This window comes from Ceratosolen solmsi, unplaced genomic scaffold, assembly GCF_000503995.2.
Source record: "Ceratosolen solmsi marchali unplaced genomic scaffold, CerSol_1.0 scaffold10, whole genome shotgun sequence".
Lineage (NCBI taxonomy): Eukaryota > Metazoa > Arthropoda > Insecta > Hymenoptera > Agaonidae > Ceratosolen > Ceratosolen solmsi.
The window spans coordinates 23,065,079-23,079,700 of record NW_011948412.1 but is presented as its reverse complement, the minus strand read 5'-3'; positions in this window follow the sequence as shown (position 1 = coordinate 23,079,700).

Below are 14,622 nucleotides of genomic sequence, written 5' to 3'. Positions count from 1 at the left end.
AGGCGACAGTTATATACTCATGCAAGAAATAAATTTCTACTTTTTCAGGGCAATTACAATTTTGTATGCAGAGCGCAAATAATTTTAAACATGTAGTATGTTTCCTATTAATTAATATTTTATTGAAAGTTAAAATTTCATTAATTAAAAAAATCAATTCAATTGTATTAAATCCTATATGAAAGAACTACAGTATTTTTTGTTATGACATAAAATTGTATTTTACGTAAAAATGAAGTTTTATTAGTAAATTGTCCGAAATGTTAGTGTTATCAGAAATGCAATCAGCAGAATACTTTATTGGCCTATTGATAGATTCGTGCGATTACAACTTATAATCGCATTACGTGACTAAGAACTCATGAGTCCACTTCTGATATACAAGTTGAAAAGTCCATAAAAAATTGAGAAATAGAATCGATTTTCTAATTGGTATTGACGGTTCTGTGAAAGTCAAGAGAGGCACTTTATTTGCTCGCAATTTGAGGAGTCATTTGCGCGATTAGATTAGGCTCCAAATGCTGTCTCGAATTCGTTTCAATATTTTTCTTTCAATGCAGAATCGTATATTTCCTATCTTAAGATAAATTTATTTTGAGGAATCATGTTCTATGTCTGATTAATGGAGTACGATTTTATCAGTGATCACAAAGTTTTTACACGTTACTTTTTCAAATTCACAAACGATGCCACTGCAGCGACTTGTACGAAAGAACATTTTACAGATTATCGTAGTTAAAACAAATCTATATGAGCATAAATTCCATTTTATTTTGCTGTGCAATATATGATTTATAAGTAAATAAATAAATTTTATATTTTATAAGAAATTTTATAAGAAACTTAGAATATTTATGTACTAAAAATTTTCATTTTATTATTTTAAAAGGCAGTATTTTATAAGTACTTGTATAAGATATAATTTTATGAATTTAAAAACGTTAAATAAATAATTAATAGATTATTTACAAGATTGCAATTATTAATTATTGGTCAAAAGTCCAAGTAGTATGACTAAAGTAATAATATTGTAATAATTCACTATAAAAGGATTATAAATATAACAAACTTAGGACATACGATTATATAAATTCCGAAAATATTATGTATTAAGAAATTTCTTTATTGAAATTATTTCTAAAACTATTAAGTGAATTTCTTTAAAAGTTTTTTGGAACTTGTAAAAATGTTACAAACCGTAAAATTGATTAACAATTAGATTAGTACAGAGCATAATGTTAAATAAAGTTTTCTTAAATAAAATTAATTTTTAATACTATTATAAAGAAAAATCTAGATGTATGATAAGCCTAAAAAATGTTCATTCCTAAGAATAGTAGAAATGAATAATAAAAACTTCAACTTTTTTAACTTTAAAGTATTCTAATTTAAAGCAACAAATAATACAAAATACTTTACGCAATTGAAGAAGTATATCGTTGAATTTTCTTATAATACAGTAACTTTTAAGAAATGAATTACTTTTTTGCTATCTATCATGTGAAATTATTTTACCAAAGTTTGTAAGCGGTTATAAAAAAGAAAATCAATTTTAAACATTTGTTTTATTAAAATGATCAAGTACATCTAAAAGCTGATTTTTACGAAAAAAGCTCTCTCTCTCTCTCTCTCTCTGCACCTTCTTAGGCATAGCTATATCAACCAAGTTTCTCTGCTATGAACACAGTATATTCTTGCATATGGTAAGGAAATGTATACGATTATAAAAGATCTCGTGAGCAAGATTTTGCTTTCCACATGGTCTTGCTTGATGAAATTTCCGATATTGAATTTTATTGATGACTTCGATTAAGCAATGATTATATGTAGTATAATTTAATCATAATTTACTTTACGTTTAATATAAACTATAACTGTTTATTTTAAATTAACATAAATCTACATTACTAGTTATAATTATCATAAGTACTAAATATAAACAGTTCAATCGCCCATTGATTTGTTGTAAATATTGAAATTATTTACAAGATCATCTTAGATTATCGTTTACATTGCGCAATCTCTCGCATTTTACTATTTACATTATATTATATTCTATTAATTATCTTTTTTTGAAACAATTAATTTACATTTTATTTTTGTTATATTATTATCATTATCACTATTATAGCAATAATTGCCAATTATTTTCGCAGGTTTTGGTTATTTGTTAACAGCGAGATTTACCTGAAAGACAATTATAAGCACTACAAGACGAACTATGAAATTGATACGACATATTTATTTATAAGAATGAAAAAAATATAATTATATATATATATAAATATATATATAAAAAAAATCTATCACTAATTTTAATAAAATATAATTTTGAATATTTTATTAATATTCGAATAATTATTTAATTCTTTGTCGACTTTATTTTAATGGCATACATAGTTTACAATACGGAAATTTCTTAATGCTTTATAAGATACAAAATCGCAGATAGATCTAAAGAATGTTTAAACAAATTTGCCTATTTCTTCAAAATTTAATTTCGATTAAATTTCATTTATAATTTTCAATTTATAATTTCAATAATCATTTATTTCCCAGGTACACTTTATTTTTAATATAATTCTTAATATATTTCGTAAACAAGTAATTCTACAAATAAAAAAGATAATAAAACACATATATTTCAACTATATAATAAATCATAGAAATTGATATATAAAGAGAAATTTTTAATAAGTAAAATTAGTAGCAAGAAATTTAGAAAAATTTCATGTATCACTTAGTTAAATTGTTTAAATAATTTAATAAATATATGTCATGGCGCTAAAAGGCTGAATAAATAATATTATATATATAAGGTGTAGTCTTTTTGAATTTCTGCATCGTAATCCAGTAATTTGATTATTCATCTTCCGAAAATTTTAGATCCCATAGATAAAAAAAAAATGGGAAATCGTTAGAAAATCAGAACACTGATTAGGTTTGGTAAGAATATATACAAAAATAAATAATATTTACTATCATTTATAATCATATATTATCTTATTAAATTTATTTTATTTTTTACTTTTTAATTTATTACTTTTTTAAACAGGTTCAACTCGAAACAATCCTTATAATGACCATATTGAAGAGAATGAAATTACAAATCTTCTTGGATCTTTGTGTTTAGACTTGTCACTAGAACAAGAATTGAACTACATTTTTTAAATATAGCTCATTACAACGTAATTTCAGATCTATATGGAGGAGTGTATTTGCTTATATAAATATCATTTTCTTTGTTAAGTGCCATTGTCTGCATAGTGATTTAAATAAAAACTCTAACAACAAAGTCTCTTGACAAATACATAGTCTAAACGTTAACGGCGGAAATTTCATGCAATGTCATTGAAGTAGCTAAAAATTTTCTTTTGTACAAAATCTTTAAGTTATTAGTGATAAATCGAGTGATAATTCGAACTGCGTGAAAAAATAGCAATGTTTTCAATACATTATAATTTTAGTTATCATAGATGTAATATAACTCCGATATAATTTAAACATTTTTTTAAATAGTTTTGATCATTGAACTTTATCTGCGTTTTTTAATTGAAGTTGGCAAATAAAATCTTTAATTATTGGGCAATTATATAATACATATATTTATATTTTTTAATTTCATGATTGGTTTCGATCGATTATTTGCAATTTATTATACCAGACTGATTATTATATAACAGTCTCAACAAAATACACGATTCAATTATCATTAAGTATGTTTAACATGCTCTCGTGTTTCGATAAACCTAAGATAGGAACGCTAGTAATGGAACCGTAAATAACAAATTATTTTAAAGGCTGTTATAAAAAAATATTGTTAATAATGAGAAATAGTCGATTTTTTTACAGATATATTTTTCTTAATTATAAATTGTTTAATAGAAGTCTTTTAAACTAAAAATAAAATAAATTATAGATATTAAGTAAACAATAAAATAAACATTTGGAGCATAATATATTATACTTTTACAATTAACAATTACTTAAAATTGTCAATAGCAAATAAACGAGTTTAACAGTAATAGAGTAATGTCAATAAATTTGTTTAAACAAGTTGTGAATGATTCAACATATATTCGCCTTTTTAATACACCATTCATTAACAAAATATAGCAAAAATACAATTATAATTAGAAAATAATTTTTCAAAGGATAGATACTACTGCAATAATCCATGCCTTGAATATTTGAAAATTAAGTGAGAGAGTTGAATTGACATATTCGACTGTGTTATTTAAGCCATTGATGTAAATTTGAAAATACAATTATGCAGTGAATAATTTTATTTGTTTATATTTTTTCTTGATTTACTTACATATAACATATAAGATTAGGAATTCGTTGATAAAAATATTTAATACTCAAACTTAACTAGTTTTTACATATAGCATGTGTACATCTATGTTGATACAATGATTTTAGTAAATGATTTGGTTTATAGATTTACAGAAAAATATGATATATTTTGAAATATGCCCGGTGAGTAAACAAAACATAATTAGACTAATGAAATAAAATGTCAATAGGTTCGTTCTTTATATCCTGCATAGTAGGCAGATATGGTCAAGTATCATCAGAGAGTAATTATAACAAAAATTGTTGTTATGAGTCATATTTCTAATTTATTAGAATAATTTGCTTATTTATTTTTATTATATTACTATCAATTTAATTTATAAAAACTGGTAAAAACTAACTAATTAAAAAGATAACTTTCTTATTTTTCTACTAAAAAAACTTTAGTAAATTTCTTCTTATTTCTATTAACGATCAAATTAATCGAGTATTTAAAAAAAAGAAATCCATAGTCATTGATATAATCGTAGTTTTATTTAATTTCAAACTTTAAAGTAAAAAATTAATAATAACTTTCTACTTTCCATTGAATACATAACGTATTTTAGTTCATTATCGGCCCACATTCGATCAAGTGAACTCTATGCGTGTACATGATATATGGTAAGTAATCTCTCTACATCAGAATACTAAAATGGCGGTAAAAAGACAATTATGGATAGTTGGTTTCACGAGTCCAAACGCTATCGCTTCAGATTTATGCATATTATATGGAAAACAGGGGCATTTTCTATCTTGAGTGGCATTTGGTCTGTATTCTTCTCTCAATATTGCATAAATTGTTGTATGTCTTGCATTGATAAGAACCAACAGGTAAAATTGTCAAATGGAAATTCCTGTATAATTGCTGTCCTAACATCATTTCTTCTCTTTTTTTTCACACGCATCTTGTCTGACATTTCGTTTTTGTGTTGTTTCATTGGTAAATGTTTAAGAAATCAGTTAGCGTTTACTTAGATTAGTCAATTCAATTGAATTTCTTTTTCAATATAATATTTTCAATGCAATTATTTATAATATAATATAATTGAAATAATAAGAGATTTAAACTTTTCAATTTGAATATATCTTTTAATTTATAATATAAAAGTAAAATTGATAGTACAGAGTACTGTAAAAATTAAAGTTTATATGTTTATATGAGTTTTTTCAAAAGAAAAATGAAACATTTAAAATAGTTGATAAAATAAAATTACTTTATACACCTGTAATTATATTAATAAGTATTGCAATTCTAGCACTGATAAACTACTTGTTTTCATTTACGTACTTATAAAACTTTTTCATATGTTTAATGTATAATTTGTTTTATAATGAGTTGAAGATAGAAAGAACTTTATTGAAAAATCAATAATTTAAAATTCAATAATATTTCTTATTAGTATTCTTTTCAAATTATTTTATACCATATAAGATTAAATATTTTTAAGATGTATGACTTTTAATTTAAGATTTAATATAAAAATTCATATATGAAAATAGACAAATTTATACTAATTAATGTAATTTCTTAAATTCAAAGATTATCATCTGGTTTCGTAATTTTATTTTTTTTTTAATTTTGCCATTATTTTTGTACAGCAAATAATATTTTTTGAAAAAAATTTATTGCAAAATACTGCCAATCTTCCAATATAAAACGAAGTTGAGAAAATAATAATCAATGAAATCAAATTTAAATACCAATATTTTCTAACGTTTACAAAATGGGAATCCTTTATGGATTAATTTATTTTTAAATTTAAATTATGTGTTTAATTAATTTTGATTTATATTAAAAAGAAATCTTATGAAATATGATATGTATATAGTAATATAATCTAGAAATTTATAATTTATATCTAGTAATTTTTGTGAATATTTTATTGTTAGCGGATTAAATTAAGGAATTAAATCAAATATATGTATATAATAATATATAACGAAATTATTTACATTAAAAAAATAAAATAAAAAATATTAGAATAATTACAAAGTAAAAACTAAAATCTATGCTAACAAATATAGAATTTTAGTTCAATACTATATACTAATCACCCTATATATAGAAAAAGACAAAATTCGTTCAATTTTATTGCAATTTTAAGTTCTAGTATTTGTATATATGAATTAAATAATCTTAAGTGTCCTTATCTTAACGTCCTTATCAAAAAAATGAAGGACAGCTTGTATGCGTAATAGCTATCTGAAGAAATGATGTTATTAAATTATGAGTAGTGACATACATAAATAAACTATTTAAATAAATAGAAAATAATTTAGTTCTCATTCTACCTAAGCAGTCATTATTTGAAATTTGAAGTATACTAGTGATAGTTTGTAAGATTTTTATATAAATATATTTAATTATATGAATTTTAATTGTAATCCTATTTATGTGAAAGAAAAATTAAGTATCTATTATTTTATATACATTAACATATCTATTAATGATATAGTATGGAAACAAATATGTTTTCATTATTAAATTAAAGTTAATAATAAGGATATTCTATTAAAATAAAAAATAAAATTAGGGATATTAATCAGTGAATATTAGATTAATATTTTATTACATTTAGATCAGATTAAAAATGAAAATATACTATAAAATATATAATTAATATTGTTTATGTTTTAATAAATATGGATATAATTGTATTTAAAATCTATCTTTCAATTTGAAAAAATTAAACAAATTTTCAGCTTATATTATATTAAAAAATATTTTTTTTAAATGTATTTATTCAATTTTAAATAAACAGAAATAAAATTTCATTCATGTTAGTTTTTAGATAAAAAAAATAAATAATTTAACAAATATAATTTTTCTAAAAAATATATAAGCTCTTATAAGTTTCATAGTTTAGTTATATTTAAACAATATTATCAAAGCATAAAGATATAAATTATATTGTATTCTTTAAAATATAGTTTTCTATAAGTTCCTATTCGAAATTACATTAGTTTGTCTCTTATTATTTAACTTCATTTACATATCTTGTCATAAATATTAAGTACTATTGTCAACGTTTTATTCGATATTATTTTATTTTACAGATAATATTTATATCAAATACGAAATGAAGAACATTGTATTGTTTATAGCATTCGGAATAGTCATTTTATTCACATTTTGTATTGCTCAAGTAAGTTTTTTATTTTTATGATTGATTTTTCAAGACTAATTAATTATTTTAATCCCTTTATAAATTCATTTCAATAAAAAATAATAAAATTTCATAGGTGCACTTTATTTTGAAATAATAATTGTAAATTTAGGATAGTTCCTCCTAAATCTGATTGAGATTAATCTTTATAAAATATTAAACATTTGGGATTTTAAAATGAATTTTAAATGATTGCACATTCCGCATTAAAAAAAGTTTAAAACAGGTTGGTTACTCAATAAATATTTGTGTACATTCGTTTCGAGTTTGAAATTAAATAATCCATGTAATTTTATTAAGTGTATGTACATTACTACTCATATCGACTTACAGTAATTTGTATTAAATATTAATTACTTTAGTTCAAAATTAAAAATATATTTGAACACAATAGTTTCAGCAATTAATGTATCTAGAAAGGCAATATACATTTAAAAGTAGTTCAAAAGCTTATGGAAACTTAAATATTTTTAAAAAATAAGTATACATATACATGTATGTATATGTATATAAATATAAAAAAGTAAATGTTCAAAGATACAAGTAGTACAATATACAATATATAATGTACTTTGTAAATATATAATTTGATTGTATCTATTTTTTAGATGATTTTACGAAAAATTTCCATACATACGAATGACGTAAATGTATGAAACAACAATTTTTTAAGATATTTTATAAACTGTATTCATACCAATTTTATCATATTAACTATATATTGTACATTAAGTATTTTTAAAACAATGAAAATGTTTAATATTAATTTTAATAAATTAGCTTAATAATTAAAAAATTAATGCATAAGAAATATTACTGTAGCATTATAGAATGTAGCAAGAAGGAGTATTTTTTAAAATATTTTCTTTCGCATATTATCCTTTTATTTTTTTTAATATTTGTATTTGATTTTCTTGAGTTGAATCTCGACTATTTGTATACATTAATACATACTACTTTTTTTTACCGTTAAATTTTTAAGTTCAGCTAAAAGGAAAAACATAAATTATTTTTATAAATATTTGAACGAAATTATTGAAAAGTCTGTATAATGATTATTGTACAAATAACAATATAAATGAATAAAATATGAATTATTAGCACTCACAAGTCATAAAACTATTAATTTCGTTCACATATGGATTTTGTACTTTAAAAGTTTTGTACTAAATTAAGTGAAAATATAACTATTGAAATTATAAATATTAAATGTTAGACTAAAATTTTTTTTCGTTTTAGTTTTCATCAAAAATGTATTTTAAATATACAAATATATTTAGTGATAGGAATAGTTTATATAAACAACAATCTGTTAAAATTTCTATTAAAAATTATCTTTTATATAATCTATTATTATATATTATATATTATATATTATATATAATATATTATTATATATTTATATAATATATATATATATATATATAATATATAATAATAATAATTCATATAATGTAATTCTATAAAATATGACTATTATATATATTATTATGTAGCATATTTTTTTATAAAGTTTTATTTGAATTTGATTATAAAAGGACTAAACATTAAATTACTAAGTTAATTTCAAGATGAAAATAATTTGATAAAAATATTTATTCAAAATTATTAAAAAATTAAATAAAATAGATTAGACACTATCGATTCTGATCGAATTATTATTAGAGATATTACAAGTAAATATATTATTTCTTTACGAGTGCAATCATGGGAACAATTTTATAATCAATCAAAAGAGTAAGCATGGCTTAGAATATCCGTTAAACATTTGATAAACGATTTCAGGACTCTAGTGTTGATGAGAGTACTGTCAACGTTGAGAGCCAGGAGTCTGTTGAGGTCGATTCAGACGAGGCCGATGACTACCAATGTACTTTATTAAAATCAATGGGGAAATCACTTGGTCTATTTGACATTCCTTTTGTCGGTAATTTTATAGAGAAGAGTGTAAATGTTATTGATAATTATATTCGTAGTTTTTAAAAAAATCTATTTATACTATACAGAATGTCATTTTAAATTTTAGACGACAAACATATTGTCAAAATAAAATCAGCGTTAATTAATGTAATATTCTGTATTATCTGAACACTATTAAATATTGTAATTAAAATTTTATAATAACATCTTTTATATATTGTGAATATTTTAATCATAATACGTAAAATAAACATTGTGATCTTAGTATGTACTTAGCCGAGAATAAATCTAGCACAGCATACATATTAAAGGATGTTTCTTAAGACTACTATATATGCGATTTACATATCATATTTTTAAATAATATCCAAAATTGATTTAAATAATACTTTATATATTATCTTAGAAAGAAAATTATTATTATTACTTTTATATTATGCGTGAAAATAATTTGAAATTATATTTGGTGATAATAATTCACAATAAAAAAAAATTAATTTAACATTAACTATACTCCTTCAAATTAAGTTATAAAAATAATTTTTAAAATGTACTAGTATAGAAATTCATATTATAAATTGTTATTCATTTTAAACTTTAAACTAAAGTGTATATTAAACAATTGTATATAAATATTTATAAAAAATATAAAATAAATTAAAATTCAATATATTTAAATTAAATAGTACTTAAACTTAAATTAGTTAAATTTTTTCATATTACAATATAGACCATAGAATAAATAGTAATAAAAGTAGCTATTAAAATTATCTTTAGAACAAAAATTTCATTAATTCACTTAGCAAGTACGCCATTTTGTTAATGAGATTTGTTAATTTCCACATTTAAATTCACTTATATAAAGTCATTAATTTTCTTAAAATGATATTTATTTATGTAATACATATTTAGGAATAATAAATTTTATAATAAAAACTGATTTTTATAAAAACAGCATATTTGAAAAAATAAAATTCATGATGTTATATTTTCGTTATTATTTTTATTAAAGTTATATCTGTTATTCAAATAATTCGAAATTAAAGCAAACATTTGTTTTTATGAGTTAATTTATTAATTTATTTTTCGGAGTAAATTTAATTCATATTAATATTAAAATTATTTAAACCGTCTATCTTAAGTATATTAATACATGGTTCATTACTAAACTCCAATATATTAATATATTGAGTTAAATGAAGTCTTGAATATATTATGGAATTTAGGTGTATTATATTGGCTTTTTCACTAAACATATAATGCTGGAATGTCAGTTTTAACCAATATAAGATTATATTTTCTGTCAACTGATATATATTTTTAGTTAATAATAAATAAGTTTTAATGCAGTCAAGATTGTAAAAATAATTAAAAATATTATTAATAAACAATTGTATTAAGCATTAGATTTGGTTTATATCTGAATACTTTTATTATTTTTTAATTCTTTCAAACGCTAAGAAATTATATTTATTTTCATTTTTATTCAACATCAATTAAATATCGATTTATATAATTTATTTATATTTAACGAGTTAAAAATTTAACGAGCTAATAGTAATTTGCCCTATTGAAATTTTTTTTATTGAAATAAACCTTTACTTTCAAAATTGATCAAAGTATATTATATTTATTAAATTTATTGAAATATTTTTTGATTCTTCAGTTATAATTTTTATTATAAAACGCGAATATTTATTTCTTATTGCTATTTTCTGTTTTTATAGATTTTATTACGTAACAAAGCTTAATTTTACATTTATTCGAAATATTTTATACGTAGTGCGGAAATTAAGAAAAAGCTTAAAACTTTAAAGAAAATTTTGAGGTAGTATTGAAGGAATTCGTCAATGCATATGTGCAATTTTTAACATTAAGTTCATGTAGTATTTATTTCATGTAACGGAATACTATAGTTAAAAACATCAATCTATTTAATAAAGAAAATTATCATTATTTCTAGAAATTTTAATCTGAGTTGTATAAAAAAATAGCATACTATGATATATATATTCTATTTTGTCGAATTCATTATACAAAATGTTTTTAAGTAATTATTTAACTAATATTCTGAATGAAAATTAAAAAAATTTATATTTTATATTGGTTATAGAATATATTAAAATTTTTCTTTGATATATTAATTATAATATATTAATATTTATAATAGAAAAATTCTATATTTAATTATGGATTGTAAGTACTTTTATTTACTAGGAGTTTTTAAAATTGCGAAAAATTCTAAATGATGCTATAGATCGAGAAATAAAATTGAATCGAGAGATTATATATAATAATAGTGTACGGAAACATAAAAAAATTGCTAATGTTTTTATATACAATGTGGTTATACAAAAAATTTAAGCTTATAATGAAACGAATGTATTTATGATTTTAAATCTTAATTGCATACCAATTTTTACTTTAAATTTAAATTTAATTCTAACTCTTTTTAAGTATTTAAAACAAGTAATATATATGAAAACACAGTATAAACAACTCAATTATCAATGTGGGTCAGGTGATACACTGAAATTATTTATAATATATAAAATAAGCATTTACTTACTAATTCATTGCTTTGTACAAATAGAAATTCTATATTTTTTATTCTAATGTATCAACTTTCTGTTAAATATAGATATAAATCAGTCTTAAAAATGAAAATTTCCAACTTGTGATATTTTTATAAGATACATACATTCTTTATTTTTCAAGATAAATTATTTGACCAATTATATTCCAATTACGATTGTACATTGTCTCGTGATCATAATTACAAAAACATACTTATATTAAACAACATTATTAACTTACTTAATATTATACAGAATTATTATATAATAAATATTAGTACTATTTACATTAACCAGAAAGTTTTAATAATTTAAATGATAAAAACATAAATGATAAAAAAATAGTTGAGATATAAATAAATTTTTCGTAAGCTTTACAAGTATTAATAAATATAAACTATATAGGTATGTATGACTGATTAAAGAAAAGAAATGAAAAATATATATTTTATGAAAATGTTATAATAAATTACTTATTAAATATTTCATGCACAAAATTCGATCTTTTTATAAATTTCAATTAATTGTGTGTAATAAAAGAGTTAAAAATCGTATACAAATACGAATCTATAGGTATCATAATATCATATAACTACTCTGTAAACTCATTTACCTATTGCTTGAATTATATAAAAAAAATCAACCTAAAACACAAGAAAACATTTAAAAATAAATGGTAAATTATCTAATATTACTTTAAGTAAAAATACGGATATCTACAGAGTCATAAATGGGCTTATTTTAAACAAATCTGCTTTCTCGATAATTTATTTTTGAATGCTTTGAGGTTATAATGTAGGTTATAACATCGAAGATTTATTATAGTTAAACATTTCATAAAGCAATATATTATTCAAATAAATTTTCTTATATATTTTTTATATATTATATATATTATATATAATATATAAATTTATAATATAATATAATATAATATAATATATAATATATAAATAATATATAATATATATTTATATATTATATTATTGTTATTATTTAAAAGATTGTTTTTAATAATAAATGTGCAAATATATCGATTTAGAAAGTTATCTAAAATAATTTTAAATGGTTTATGTTTAATTCGATATTACCTTGTCATATTTAATGTGTTCTATAAAGATATTATTTTATCAGTTTTTTTATTGAACTATAAATATATTTTTCTATATCAAAATTTAGATACAAAATTTTGGTAATATAATAAAAATTATTTAATTATTATTACGTTTTTAATAAAATATAATAAAAGTTATAGAGTTTCTCTATCTTATTAACAGAGAATTTTTATAACGTATATTATCTATTTAATTTATTAATCTTATTAATTTTATTAAAAACTATTTATTAATTTTATTAATTTTATTAAAAGCCATTTATTAATTTTAATTCAATTATTTCATATAAATTTATAAAATTACTATTAATTTTGACCGATTGTAAATAATGATACTATTTTTACTGTTTTATACTATGAAATTTACTAGAAATTTAGTATTTTTAAAAAAACAACAATCATTTTTCATTCAAAATTGAATGTCGGATTATTGAGCTCATATTTTCTTCACTATGTTCACTTTTATAAAAAATAAAAAATATAAAACTCTTTCTTGTTATATTTTATTATTAATATCACTCAATATATTATATTAGTTTTATAAAAAAAATTTTCTATTTGTTAAAAGTATATTAAAAAAGAATTTTTTATTTCGAATTTTACATTATCCTTTTTATTTTTAGTTTTATAAATGAATAACTTTTATCAATTAAAATTTATGTTCTACATATAGATCTGCTCTATTTGTGTAAATACTAATAGCTGCTTTATATTATTCTACAATACAATAGTAATCGATAAAATCCAATAATAATAAATAACACATGATTATAATCTGGTTTTCATATATATTGATTTATTCGCATATAAATAAGGTGTACCATGATTATCTCGTCCATGTCTAACTTTTTTATTTTCATCAATATTTATTTAAAGGTTTTGGAAAGTAAATTATTATAAATAAAAAAATTAAAAAGTTTGATTTAATTGTTTTGATTAGTTTATTTAATTTTCACTAAAATTCAAAAAGAAAACAAATATAGTTAAATTTTACAATTAGTTAAGTATAAGTAATTTAACAAAAGTATTTAAGATTCTTTTTTTTTTAAATAGATTATAAAGAGAAGAAATTAAATCAAATGACAGTTATTAATAAAATTTTAATTTATATACACATGCTTAAACACATATTATATACAGCATTACGCTATAATAAATAATATATATATATACCTGAATAAATAATCTGTTTAATTTAATCTCATCAATCTTTAGTTGAATTTATGATCACAGAAAAGTATTCATTATATAGCATAAAATACTGTTACTATGAAAAAATAGGTTATAATTGATTAAATTAACAAATATATAATAATACGAGTGAAATTACATAAATAATTTTATTATAATAATTACAAATTACTGGAAATATGGAAAGATTTTTTCTTGTTATTGAAATATCGATTAGTTCATATTCAAAGAATTATTAATATCCTAGAGCTTTTATTATTATAGATGCTGAAAATAGACTTACCTTCCATCAGGTGTGGTCATTTCCTTTGAA